Below are 14,156 nucleotides of genomic sequence, written 5' to 3' on the forward strand. Positions count from 1 at the left end.
AGAATAATTTGAGCATTAAAAGTCTTTCTTGGCAGTCTTATAGACTCCTACTGGTATATTACTGGTACAGTCAACTGGCGAACAATTTACCCCATTCTTGGTTTTTCACTTATATGACCAAGGCAAATAAGAAAAAAAGGATAGTGAAGGAAACAGGCAGCTCTCACCCTGCCTTGGCTTGATCTCTAGCTTAGCTGGCTGCTGCCATAGATTGACAAGATTGGTCTATAGGGATCTTCGAGAATAGGATGGCTTTAAATAAATAAATAAATAAACCCTGTGCAAAAGGTGTGAAGCTGAGAAATTACAGGAATGATGCCTGAAAGTAGCTTCTGAGTAGCCTGAGAGAGCACATACTGAAAATGTCCATTTTTGCTCCCCTCCTTCTTTGCTTTTTCCCTGCCCTTGGGTTTCTCCTTTAGCTGGGCTCTGCAGGTTACGTTTTTGGGATTTTGACTCTCGCACCAGGGCAAGCGAGTGTTGGCTCAGCTTCCCAGGCTGATCTGAGGTCAAGACTGCCCATTAAGAAAAGGGAAGAGTCCTGCATTACAGCAAATCTAGGCCTAATCTAGGAAATCTGGGGAAGCGGAGCGTTAACTCCAGCCTGCCGGCACCGCTGCAGGCCACGCTGGGCACTAAGTGCTGAGCTCAGCTCGCCCACGCACACAGAATTCCCCGAGGCCGGACGCCTCGGCTAGGCAGGGAAATTAAGCCCCCTCACCAAATACACTAACGGGAGCTCTTTCCAAAGCATGCACCCATTTTACACCTTACCTTAACAGGAAAACAGAGATGACTTTCGCCAAGAGATTCTCCAAAATTCACACATCCCAGTCTTTGGCCCACTCTCAGGGGAGCCCCTGCCTCCCATGCCCACTGCAGCCCTGGAAGAACCACCTCCCCGTGGGCTGGGGCCTGACCCCCACCGAGCCGGGCCCGGCTCTCACCTGCTCTCTCCTGCTCTTTGCTTCACCGGCCCTGCTGAGCTGGCGGCGCTCCACCTGCACCACTGCTTTTGGCATCAGCAGGAGCAGCTCAGACCGGGACATGCGAAAATGAAAACGCCGCTAGCGAAGGACCCAGCTGCGTCCTGGCACTGAGCAGGCCACAACAGCGCATTCCTCCCGTTCCCAAAGCCGTCTGCCCTCATCCCTTCTGTAGGAAATCTCCCACAGGGATCCTCCCAGCAGGATTTACTGGTGGCTACAGGAGCTCTGTAAAGGAAAACAAAGTGACTCAAGGCACTAAGATTACTAACACCCTCAACATGGCTATTTAAACGTTGCAGCTTGAGCCAGCTTTGCAAGAGGAACGATTGCTATTTTTTCTACTTTTTCTTTCAAAGTTAACATCTGGACCCACTAAAGGAAACACTTAAAGAACACTGAAGGATAGCCAAACTTAAAAGGTCTTCATTACCTTTTTCTTCATTAGAATTTCTGAGAGACGGGATTTAGTAATTCAAGGACAAGGACAGGGAACTTCTTCCACTAACTCCACAGGTTGAAAATACTATCTACTTGCTCCCCAGAGCAATGCTGCCCCCCAGCCCTCATTTCAGCAGGTCACACATTTGGGTCTCCTCCTTAATGTCACTGCCTGGACACTCATTCCAACAATTCCACTCATTTCAGCAAGAACATAACGCTACCTTACTACTGCAAGAAAGAACCATGAGAAAGCTTTTATTTTTATTTGGGCCACAGGAAGAACAGCAGTAACTGGCTTCTCTTTGACAACAGTGATAGCAAAGGGAAAAAAAAATCCCAACTTCAGATATTTGCCTAGTACACACCAATAACTTTTAAGAAGAGTTATATATTTCTCCAAAGTTATTTTGCTACATTCATTTAAGTGGAGCCTGCTTTAGATGTTGCAAATATGAAACAAAGCCAAAAAAACCCCACTATCTCTAAAAGAATATGTTTGCTTCAAAATATTATTTATAGAGCCTATATTATTTATCTTCCCCCAACTTATCCAACTAGAAAGTTATTCTTTCCCAATAACTTCCCCCCATAAAATAATTATCTCTCAACATCTCCCAAGAAAATTTCCCCCAAAACATTTTCCTATTCCCAGCTCAAAAATTCCCTCAAAAAATATTCCTTCTAAAAAGAGGAATGTTTACTCCCAAATGTTTCCTTCTGATTTTTTTCCCTCCAAATCTTTTTAGCTTCTGAAAAAGTCACCCATCCACCCTTATTTTTTTTCCTCTGCCAAAATCATTTCCCTTCCAAAGAATTTTTCCCCTCCAAAAGTCTTACACCACCAAAGCCGTTACAGGTTTTCCCAGTTTGTACCAGGAAAACACAGCCCTGTTGACCACGGAGCTGCTGCTCGGATCTGTGTCAGCCCCGCTCTCTGCTGGAGCAAACTTACTTTGGTGGCCACTTTTGTGGCCCCACGGCCGAGCTCACTCCGCTCCACTGGGGCTGCCCACAGGTCGGCCCTGAGCCCGCACTGAGCCCAGGGCAACGGCAACGGCAGAAACGCTCCCACCCGCTGCACACAGGACATCCTCTTTGGACACGCTTCCGTCCTCGGCATTTGGGAATCACAAATGAACATGAACACGTCCACGAAAGACACTTTACCAGCTAATACATTGCTCCGTTTCCAATGTCTGCTCAATCAACACCTCTACAAAGGCAGCAGCTCCCAGATCCCGACACTGCGCACGCGCCCCGCTCCTGCAGCGCCTCCGCCCCGACACGCGGGGGCAGCAGCGAGCGCGGCAGAGCGCACTGCGCATGCGCGCACCCCCCCCCACGTGGTGGCGCCGCTCCTGGGGCGCGGGGGGCGGCGGGGGGAGGGGGCGGCCTCTGCCCAGCGGTGGTACCGACAGAGCGAGAGGAAATGGCCGCAAACTGAAACAGCGAAAGTTCCGCAGGAACTTAAGGAAAAACGTATTAGCAGTGAGGGTGACGGAGCACGGGAACAGGCTGCCCGGAGAGGCTGTGGAGTCTCCGTCTCTGGAGATCTCCAGGGGCCGCCTGGACGCAGCCCTGTGCCACGTGCTCTGGGTGACCCTGCGTGTGCAGGGGATGGACTAGATGATCCCTGGAGGTCCCGTCCAACCTTAAGGATTCTGTGATTCTGTGAAGGAAAGAGTTAACAGCTGGAAGTGCCCCCTGGACGTGCTCTCCCTGGAGAGGGTGACGGCGCTCACAGGCTTTGCAGGAGAGTGTTGCTGGCCAAAAGCCCTGCTCCCCGCTCGGGAATCGGGACCGGGAGCTCCTCAGGTGAAGTCCTTCTGTCCAGGTTGCTCTTGGTTCTTGCTGTTCTCCTCAGCGTGGTGCTGAGCCAGGATGTGGCTGTCTAAACTGTGGGGTGTTTGTCTCCCTCTTGCCGCAGACCATGGCAGCCCCAGGGCTTTCAGCAGGTGCCCTCCTTGACAGGAGCATGAGGATGAGGAGAGAGGCTGGAGAGCGGAAGGTGCTCTGGGCCTGGGGGCTCCTCAATATCTGCACTGCCGGCATGATCTGCGTGGACATGTATGTTGGCTGCGAATGTGACTGCGTTACAGAAAACATCCTGCCTTGTGCAGGCCTCGGTACTTCCCAGAACCCCATTACTGCCCGTTGGTAACTTTTCCTGTTTTATTGTATTTCCTTACCAGGACTGGAAAACTTCTCAGCACGTACTACAATATCCCCTTCTGGCCACTCTGCTTCATTGGTGAGTTGTCGCTGCCTGTGTATGAGTTTTGGGGGAAGAGAATATTTCGCACTTCTGTTTTCTTCCTGGGGAAGTTGTTTTAAAGACAGCTTTAAAAAAAAAAAGGCAGAACTACATTCTACTTTTTTTTACCCCTGTTGGAGCTATGGGAATTTCCTCACTGCAGTAACAGGGAAGAGTCTCTTGGCGGCCCTGTTGTGGGGCTGCGTGACATTTCCAGGTAATGAAAGATCCTTTCAATGGAGTAGACTCCAAAGGAGCTGTATCAAATCATCTTGGAGGATGGAAAGGAGGAGGAGTGAGGCAAATGTGAAGATGATGGACAGAAGGTTTGATGGAAGAGCCTTGCTAAGGAGCGTGAAACTTCCTTGTACAGAGTTGTGTTCTCCCTGGAAAATACCTTGCACTTTGGCAAATAGGCATGATAGTGCCATAAATGAGTTCTAGCCACATCAATGAATTTTAATATAGAAAAGTCTCAACTGGTTCTTGAATAAAAAGAACCCATGAAGAAGCCTGACCTCTGTCCTCAGACTGGCACTTACAATAACAGTTGTTTATGTATTTTAAAACTGTTTTTTAATATTAAAAATAAGTTATTACTCATGGTCATACGATCTAGCATTATAAAACCTTTTTTTCTTTATTCAAGAACTTGCAATTGCATCTCTGTTCAGCCTGAATGCCGTGTTTGATCTCTGGCTGTATTTCAAGTACACGAGGGTACCAACTACCCTGGTTATGACTCACAGGCAGCAGGTCCTTCTGGGGATGCAGAATGCAGGTAGGTAGTCTAAATGCCTGTTTATCTGTGTTCAGAACAGGCTGCCCAGAGAGGTTGTGGAGTCTCCTTCTCTGGAGATCTTCAAAACCCGTTTGGATGCAGCCCTGTGCCACATGCTCTAGGTGACCCTGCGTGTGCAGGGGGTTGGACTAGATGATCCCTGGAGATCCCTTCCAACCTTAAGCATTCTATGATTCTAAAGCATTCTCAACTCATGCATGGAAGAGTCAGCTGGTGGGTCTTCAGTTTCTTGGATTATTTTGCCAGGGTTGAAAATCCAGTCCTATCTTTTTTTTTTTTTTTGACCTGTCTGTTCAGAAACTTTGACATTCAAGCTGGTGTCCAGAATATCAGGCCCCAGCAGCCTCTGAGGCCAGCCCAGAGGGGGCGTTGGTGGTGGGAGCTGTGCAAATGGCTGCAGCCTGGTGGCAGCCCCACACTCAGCAGCCCATCCTGGCTGCAGGTGCCATGGCTGGTGCAGCGCGTGTGGAGAAACGTCCGCACTGCCACGGACACGTCTGTGTGGCCGGGCACGGACCTTTCTGCTGCCGAGCAGCATGTGCCCGGGCAAGAAGGTCTCCAGCCTGCTGCAGCCACCCCACAGATGTGCGCCCCTGAAGGGACACCCGCTGCGGGGTCACAGGTGGCCTCAGGTGACAGCGGGGCCCTTTGTGACAGCGCTGCTGTGACATCCTGGCCCGGCGGGCTTGGCCCGCAGTGTTCGGGACGACAGCAACGGGAGAGGACGGGAGCGAAGGTGCTGGCCAAAAAGCCCCCTGAGCGCACCCAGGAATTTCCCCGTTGCCCCCGGGCAGCTCCGCAGAGTTTGGCCACGCGGCCAGGATGGCGGAGCGACTCCCCAGCCACCGCTCAGTGGCTGCTGAGGAGGAGGAGGATGGGGCGGTTGCAGCGAGCGTGTGCGACCTGGAGCCCCACTCGAGCCGTGTGCCCGAGGAGGAGCCATCGGGTGAGTGCGGGGGCAGCGCTGGCCGCGCCGTGGGCCACGAGCTCTCGCTGTGCGGCTGGCAGCAGCGTGCGCTGGGGCCGAGCGCTCCGCTGCCTCCTGCCCTCTCTGCGCCAGCCCTGCAGCTCTGCCCGCTCTCTTTCCCCGTCAGCTCCTGGTGCGGATCTGCCTGGAGAGGAGGCAGAGGAAGCCCTGGAGCACGTGCGCGCCTTTCTCAGGCGTGGAGGGAAGGTGAGTGTCGCCATCCCGCTCGGGGCTACACCGGTGTCTCCTGCCGGCTCCCTCGGGGCGCTCCATGCTCAGACGGCCCCACGTGGCTGCTGGCGCTGGGGGCTGCTCCCTCGCAGGCGCCCACGTGTCGCTGCAGCCCCTGCCATGCGCTGGTGCTGCTGGCCATGTGCCTGCCCCTCTTACGCTCTCTCTTTGTCCCTCTGCTCCTGGCAGCAGGAAGAGGCCGAGAAGCTGCAGTTTCTGGCCTGCATCTGCACCCTCTGCACAGCGTCCTGCTCGCCTAGCCTGCCTGCTCTGCTGCTGCGCCAGGAGCTCTGGCAGTGCAAATCCCAGCTGGCAGAGGCGCTGGAGGTGAGGGCACATGGGACTCCCAGAGGCCTGCTCGAGAGGGCACCAGCCCAGCTCTGCAGGCAGAAGAGTGCGGGGAGGTGTGGGGTGCTGGCTGGTGGACACAGCTGCTTGTGGGGCCCAGGCAGCTCCCTACAACCCTTTCTGCTTGTGCTGTCCAGGTGCTGCTGCAAGAGGAGCCCAGGAACCACCTGGGCACGGCAGTGCGGCAGCAAGTCATGCTCAGCATCAGTGCCATGAGGTAGCTGCCCCAGAGCCTGGCTTGGCCACAGCCTCCCCAGCAGATATCCCAGAAGGCCCCAGTCCTGGCAGGGAGCCTTCCCTCGTCCTGAGGGAGCCTCCCATTGGTATCTGGTGACAACAAGAGGGTTGGAGCCGGGAGAGCAGAGAGGGCCCTGGAGCTCTCCCGTGGGTGCGGGCCTTTCCCCAGGGGTGAGGTGGGAGGTGGGGAGGTCATTGGGCCCCACCTGCCAGCTGTGTCCTCTGTCCCTGCACAGCATGCCGGTGAGAAGAGGTGACTCTCTATGGGGCTCCCTCCCCACCTGGTGTGGCTATCGCTCATGGGCCTCCCAAGCCCTGGGTGCATCCACCTTCCCAGGACAGAAGGGTGTTGCTGGCTGCTGCCAGCCCCACAGACTGAAAGGCCCCTCTCTGTGCTTGCAGCAAAGCTGGGCTGCTTCTGGAGAGCGAGCTGGAGAGCCTGCTGGAAGCCTGCTTCTCCAGCGTCTTCTCCCTGCCTCCAAAGGAGCATCTGGATCCTGCTCTTTACTCCCAGGTGGGTGCTGGCTGCTTAAGTGAGGCTCAGGGCAGGCTCCCAGCTTGCCTCTCCCTCGCCCGTGCCCTCTTCCCCTTGCCCTGGACAGGGCCATGGGCAGTGTCACCAGGCTGCGCCCTGTGCAGCAGCAGCTCCCCTGGCCTGGGGGCTCTCCTGCCAGCACTACTCTACATGTGCCCCTGGCACAGGAGGAATTCAAAGCCCTCTCTGACAGCTGTGGGGCAATAGGGAAGAAGTGCCTCAACCCTCTGTCCCCCTTGCAGCTGCTGGATGCCATGGACAGCATGCTGAAGACCTTGATGCTTGGCAGCCCTTCCTCCAGCATCATGGACATGAAGACCATCCTGCAGGTCTGCTATTTTCCAGGAGCAGAATTGCCAGCTCCAGGGCCCTGTGGTGGGACAGGGGGGAGTTGTCCAGCAGCGGCTGGAGAGAGCCCAGTGCGGAGAGGGGACAAGGTCCCACATGGGATTGGGGATCCCCACAGTTCTCCTGTGCGAGCCCAGTGTCCCTTGGCTACAGCCAACATCCCCTCCTCCTCAACCTGCTCCTGCACTCATTACAATCCCCACGTGCTCCTGCTGTCACATCAGGCCCGTCTGGGAGATTTGCCCCACAGTCACAAAGGACTCTGGATGCAAGATCTGGGCTCTGCCGGTGCTCCAAGGCACAAACCTGGCCAGGCATTTTGTGGGACACAGGACAGAGCAGCAGCTTTTCTCCTTGCAGCTCCTACTGCCCTACGCTGAGTGCCGGCAAGCAGCTGTGCACGAGAGGGCTGTGGGACGCCTTGCGAAGCTGGGGGATCTCCTGACCAGCTCTTCTTTGGTGTCGGTAAGGAGCCTATGGTGCAGGCAAGCTGCAGCCACTGCCTGTCCCTTGTCAGCATGCAGCCATGTCCTGTAGCTCCAGGCTGCCTCCAAGGGAAGCCACCAAGGCTCTGGCTCAGCCGGATCCAAGCCTGCAAGGAGCGTGGGCCCAGGGCTTTGATCCTGAGCGCTGCCCCTCCGGCCTCGTGTCAGCACTGCCTCCCTCCCCCAGGTGCGTGAATGCTTCCAAGTAGGCGGTGCCAGCTGTGGCAGCTTCTTGGAGAAGAGCGTGCCAGTCCTGGGGCAGCTGGTGGGACATCTCACCCTGTGCGGTGCCTGCAAGGATGAGGGGAGCAGTGACGAGGCCGCGGAGGCCCTGTGGCACCTCTATGAGTTCCTCCTGCAGGGAGAGAGTAAGAATTTCTGTGTGGTTGCAAGCAATTCCCCTTGCCCACCCCTTGCAATAGGCCCAGCGCCTCCCTGGGCGTCCTGCTGCCCACTCTTTCCTTCTAGGGCCTTTTTGCCTGCCAGGGGCTATTTGTCCCTGATGCCTTCCGTGGGCCGTGTCCAGCTGTGCAACCTTCATGCCGAATGCCCTGTGTTTCCCTTCCTGTGCAGGCAGGGAGCCGTCACAGGAGAGTGCCTGGCAGCAAGAGCTCCGAGAGGAGTGGGAAACTGCAGGCACCTTGAGGCTTTCCCGGTCCAGGGACACCAGGGAAATGAGCAGGGTAAGGAGCACCTCCCTGGCTGGGACTTCCAGCTGTGGGGTCAGCCTGCAACGTGGACGCAGAAAGAGGTGGCTGCCAGGTGGGGCTGAAGAGAGGGCTGGCACTTTCCTTAGGCCAGGACTAGCCAGGGGCTTCCTTCCTGCATCCTGCAAGCCCTGCTTCCCTGCAGGAGCAGTGGGTGGGGACCTTAACCCCAAGCACCCAGGCCCATCCCAGCACCATCACCCAAGCCAGCAGAGCCCCAGCTCCTGGCTTGGAGGGACTCGCTGCCCGATGTCGCTCTTCAGGGCCACGCGCTGCTCAGCCAGGCAACACAGTTGGGAGCCTGGCTGTGACATCTCTCTCTGGGCTGCCTTCTTTTGTGCCCTAGATTTTTGGGAAACACCTCCAGCCAGATGAGAAGGCAGAGGCCATCCTCGTAGCCATCAGGGGCATGAGAGCCTGCAGCAGCTATGACACGCAGGCGGCTGCTCACATGCTGGACGAGCTCGTCACAGATGACGCGTGCCTTTTGGAGCATGTGAGTAGCCTGCGGGTGGCACGGCTGGGGTTCAGGCCCTTTGGGGGCTTGTTTTTCCCCTGAGTGCTCGTGTACCAGGCACCCAACTGCCTCTGTGGCCAGCCCAGAGTGGTGGCAAGGGCAGACCTTCTCCATGGGAGCTGTGCAAAGGGCTGCAGTGTGGCAGCAGCCTCACACTTTGCCATGTGGTCTGCAGGCACCAAGGCTCGTGAAGAACATGTGGGAAAACATCCTGACCGTGCGAGATGCATCTGCACGGCTCAGCCTGGACAGAGCTCTTCTCCTGCTGAGCAGCATATGCCCAGACAAGGTGGTTGCGAGCCTGCTGAGCTGCTCCCCCTCATGTGACAGGTCTGTGCTGGCCGGGGCAGGGGCAGGGACAGGGCTGCGGCCTCGCAGGTCACGGGGCTGCAGCCGCGGCAGCCGCTGACAAAGCGCTCTGGGCCTGCAGCGCCGCCAGGGCCATGTGGAAGGTGCTGGTGTCCAGGCCTGGCGCCGCGGAGCGGGTGCTGCCGGAGCTGCTCATTGCGCTGCAGGACTGGCAGCTGCCCGAGGAAACAGCCTCGCCTGTCTCTTCCCTGGCTGTAAGTTTGTGGAGGAAGCCCCGCTCTCCCCTCGGGCTGCCCTTGCCCCTGCGAGCGAGAGGCAGGGCTCCCGCTGCCCTTCTCCATGCAGCCCCAAGCCGGGGCTCCCCGGGACGCACAGGCCCAGCGCGGGACGGGGCCTACAGCTGGCAGGGCCCTGGCCAGCGCCAGCTTGCTGGGCTGCTGGGCCTGCTTGGGGCCCTCTGCACACCCAGACACACGGAGCTGGCCTGAGCAGCTGGCTGTCTCCCTCTGCCTCTGCATGGCCCTGCCTCGTGCAGCACGTGCTCAACCTGCTCTGGGGACAGGACTAGGGGCCAGGGCCACGTTAGGGTTCCAGGCAGCAGAAACATCATCAGGGCCAAGTCAGGGGAACCAGGGTAGCTTCCAGGCTACATGTGGCCCTCCAGGGGGATGTCCTCACTGCCCAGGAAGGCTTGTGGTGGCTTTGTGGCACCCAGGCGCCGAGCCCCAGGAGCTGCCATGGCTCTGCTCTGGCCAGGCAGGCCAGGCAGCCCCTCCTGCTTCTGCCAAGGTGCAGGGCACTGCTAGGAGCCTCACCACCGAGCTCCAGCAGCACGGGAGGGACATCTCAGCAGCAAGGGCTGTCTCTGGGCTTTTTCTGCAGGCAACGCGTGTGCTCCAGGAGATCCTCCACCAGCCCCACTGCCTGCATGTGCTAGGGGCGTTCTTCCCCCAGCTGCTGCTAGCGCTGCTCTTCCAGAGCTCTTTCCTGGCAGCGCTGGAGCAGGAGCAGTCGGACGCGCTGTGGGGGAGATGCAGAAGGGAGGAGTCCACGTGCAGCAGTCCCGTGAGGTGCTCCATCACATCCCGGCCGTCCCTTGCAGGCAGGGCTGCAGGCAGGGCCAGGGGTGCGAGTGTGAGCGAGTGTTTTCTCTGCACACAGGCTTGCAGTGCAGACCATGAAAGCACTGCTGTGCCGTGCCGGCTACGAGAACGTGGTGCTGGCCATGGCAAGGAAGGGCAGCTGGGACATGCTCCTGCACGCTGAGACCCATCACCAGGGAGTGGGTTTGCTGGCCAGGTGAGAGCCCCTGTCTCCCCGCTCTGCTGCAGCATTTCACCCCTGCGCACAGGGTGACTCTCAGAACCCACAGGGGTGCCCAGTTCTCCACGCAAAGGTGGCTTTGTTCTGTGCGTGGTGGCCCAAGGGATGTGATGGGAGGAATGAGGGTGCAGTCTCAGGAGAGCTTTGCCTGGGCTGCTCAGGCCTCACAGTGCCTTCTTCCCTCTGCCAGAGAGATGAGGAAGAGCCCAAGAGCGCTGCGCCTTCTGCTGTTCCAACAGCTGGCAGTGCTGCTCTTGGGCGAGGAGCGCTGCACAGAGATCCCTGCCATGGCTTTCCTGGTGGAGGTGAGCCTCATGTGGGCACTGCTCTTCTGGGGTGCTTCTAGCTCCAGTGCTCTCTGCGAGCCCCAGCTGTGGGATGGAGGGCAACGAGCGCAAGTGGGGCAGTGGGTGATCTGCCATGAGTCCCCTCGGCCTTCACCCCTCTGCAGCGGGCTCCTTCTTGTCCCCACGTGTTTTTGATGTCTCTTTTGTGTCGCGTCTCTGTTGAAGGGCTCCTCCAAAGCATGAGGACAGGAGGCTGGTGCAGGGAGGGGAGGAGCAGGCCAAAGCTGTGCCCTGAGCTGTGTCCTGAGGCCCCAGGCAGGGAGGGAGGTCCCAGGGGCTCCCTGCAGTCACTGCTGCCTTTGGGCCAGCCTTCCTCTGAGCCCACTGCCCTTGCCCTGAGCTACTGCTGGGATCCAGTGGTGTCCGACACAGGCAGTGCTGTAGCCATTGCCACCTTCTCTGTGCTGTGCATTGCAGCTGCTGGCCTGCAGTGACCTTCAGGCGGATGAAGATGTCTTGCTGGGAATCTCTGTGGTGTCCCTGAAGAGTCACAGCAGGGTAATGCATAAGCTGGGACTCAGAAGCCTCCTCATGCTGTGCAGCAGACAGGAGATGGTGAGCAGGGCATCACAGGGGGGAAGCTGTGTGAGCTGGGTGCTGGGTGCTAAGGAACAGGCTGGCTTGGACTTTGCTGGGCCTCGGGAGCTGAGGGGGCTGCAGATCTCAGCCCAGCACCTAGCAAGCCATGTCTGAAAGGGTGTGAGACTGAGGGAAGCTGCTGTCTAATAAGGTGCCAGGGTAGTCTTTTTTTTCTGTTTTTTTTTCTTTTTTCTTTTTTTTTTTTTTAAACTGAGCTTGTACTTCCCACTTACAGGTCACAAAAATGCATGTCCTGATGCCTCTGGTCATGAGACACTTGCAGGACGAGGACAGGGACATGAGCAGCCAGGCTCTTCTCGTGCTCAGTCATGTGGTCCGTGTCCTGGAGAGACCAGCACTCACGGACATGGCTCCAGAACTGGCTGAGAAACTCCTGCCACTCTTTGAGGATGTAAGGCGGGGGGCAGAGCCGTGGGGCTGGCTGGTGTGTGGGAGGCTGCCAGGAGCCTTTCTGCCCGGGGCCCTTGGGATACTGTCCTGTGCTGCCCGTGCTGTCCTGGGCTGCACGGCTGCATTGCACCAATGCAGCTTGTGCAGGAAGCTGCCACGTGCGGTGCCAGTGCTGAGGAGTTCTCTCTTCCTTGCCACCAGGAGCGCGAGCACACACGAAAGCTCTCCATGCAGCTCTTCAGCAAGCTCGTGGAGACAGCAGCGGGCACTGCAAAGGAGCAGATGAAGCAGCATGTGCACACGAGCACGCTGCCACTGCTCTTCCATCTTCAGGATGAGAGCCCCAGTGTGGTCGAGGTATGGCTGAGCAATGGGGCACACTGGGGAGCCGAGTAGCCACGTTGGGAATAGCCGTGGGAGGTAGTCCTGGCTGAGTCCTGCCTGGATGTCTCTGGGGCTGCAGCCCTTCAGCCTCCTGCTGGCCTTGGCTGCAGCTCAGCAGCTCTTGGGAGTCTCTGCTGTGCTGCCTGTTCGGGACAGGGTGGCTCAGGTGGTGCTTGCTCCATGTTTCCGCCCAGCGAGGGGGGCCAAGGACCCCGAAGCAGATTCAGTGCCCTGCTGCTGCCCCTTGCCATGAAGGGCCAGCAAATGCCCTGAGTCTTGTCAAGAGGAGGATGGTGGGGGGGCACAGGCTCTTGTCCCATGGACTGCGGTGGCATCTCCCCATTTTTCCCATGTGCAGGCTGCTCAGGAAGCCCTCCTTGGTGCCGCCAAGCTCCTCAAGTGGAAGGAGCTGAGGCGCTTGGCTCAGAGCCAGCAGGCTTGGCTGATCAGCAAGTGCCTGGTAAGGACAGTCCCCAGGCCGCAGCCCCAGCCCGGAGCAGCTCTTTCCTCCTCCGTGCCCAGTGTGTGGGGCTGACGGCTCTGGGTGCAGGAGCAGCACTCGCGGACTCTTCTGCAGGCTCCTCTGCCTTTGCTGAGCCCTGGGATGCTGAAGCTGCCCCTGGCCCAGCAGGGCCTTGCAGCAGGAGGGCCCCTCAGCATGCCTGGGCAGCAGCCGTCCCTCTGCTGCCTCCAATGCTGGCTCGGTGCTGCCCAGCGTCTGCGGGGGGTCCTGAGTGTGGTGGCAGGGGGAGGCCGGCTGCTCCTGGGGAAGGACGGCGAGAGGATGTTGTGCGCTGAGCCTTGTGCTCTCCCCAGCTGGCCGGGAGCAGGGGCAGGAGGAGGGCGGACGAATACCTGCGCCAGAGCCTGTCCTACCTGGAGAGCAGCCAGGAGTCCCTGCGCGAGGCGGCCGTGAGGTTTCTGGGTGAGCCCCAAGCCCTGGGCTCCATCTCTGTTCTGGGACAGCTCGGCCTCAGCCCCGGCTGCTGCGCTGGCAGCAAAAGCAGCCCTGTGACTGCTGCAGCCCCGCGTGCCTGAGGCAGCGCCTGGGCGCCTGGAGGCTCTGTGTCACCCTCAGCCATCTCTGCCCGCAGTGGTGGGGCTGGTGGGAGTCCCTCGCAGCAGGAGCCCTGCGGGTTACACTGGGGAAAGGGAACTGGGGTGAGCCCTGCCTGAGGGGAGGTGGGTGCCTGGCCAGGTGGGCAGGACTGGGGGCAACATCTTTGAGGAGCAGGATTTATGGGGCGCTGTGTGTGTGCCTAGGGCATGCTGGGCAGCACACCAGGGAGCAGAGCAAGGAGACGGTGGAGGTCATCTGTGAGAGTGAGTGAGGGCAAGCAGGGTGTCACACGGGGCTGGGGGGATGAAGAGAGACCCTGGCCAAGGAGCTCCCATCCCTGCGTAGGTGAGGAGGGCTCTGCTGCCCGAGAGGAGCGGAGCAGGGGTGGTGCGGAGAGAGTAGAGAGAGATTTCAGGCACCTTGGGCACATTCCTGGGCAGCAGCTGCCAGCTAATCCAGTAGAGCCCCTGGGTCCATCCTGGCTGTGGCAAGAGCTGGGTGGGACTGGTGGTGGTAGGAGGAGAGGCCTGGGGCCTGCGGGGATATGGGGGCTTCATGTGAGCTCGTGCTTCCCCCCTCAGCCCTGAAAGGCCTGCAGGAGGACAGCAGCCCATCCATCTCTTCCCTGGCCACCCAAACCATGCTGATCCTGAGAGCTGCAGGGAAGGGGGCTGCATCCACGGGCACCCAGGAAGGCCTGTGCAACCGCCTGAGGAGAGCGTGGGAGAGGCGGCACTGCCCTCTGCAAGGTGTCAGTCTTTGCTGCTGGCGCTCGGCCACGTCCTGATGCCAGGCTGCTCTGCACACAGGCCTCCTTAAAGAAACGATCCTGTCTCTTCACCGTGTGTCGTGTCTTTTCTTTGGCAAACCAAGCAGTAGAAA

Source organism: Tinamus guttatus, unplaced genomic scaffold (genome assembly GCF_059628265.1).
Source record: "Tinamus guttatus ecotype Peru unplaced genomic scaffold, ASM5962826v1 Tinamus_guttatus_pri_ptg000087l, whole genome shotgun sequence".
Lineage (NCBI taxonomy): Eukaryota > Metazoa > Chordata > Aves > Tinamiformes > Tinamidae > Tinamus > Tinamus guttatus.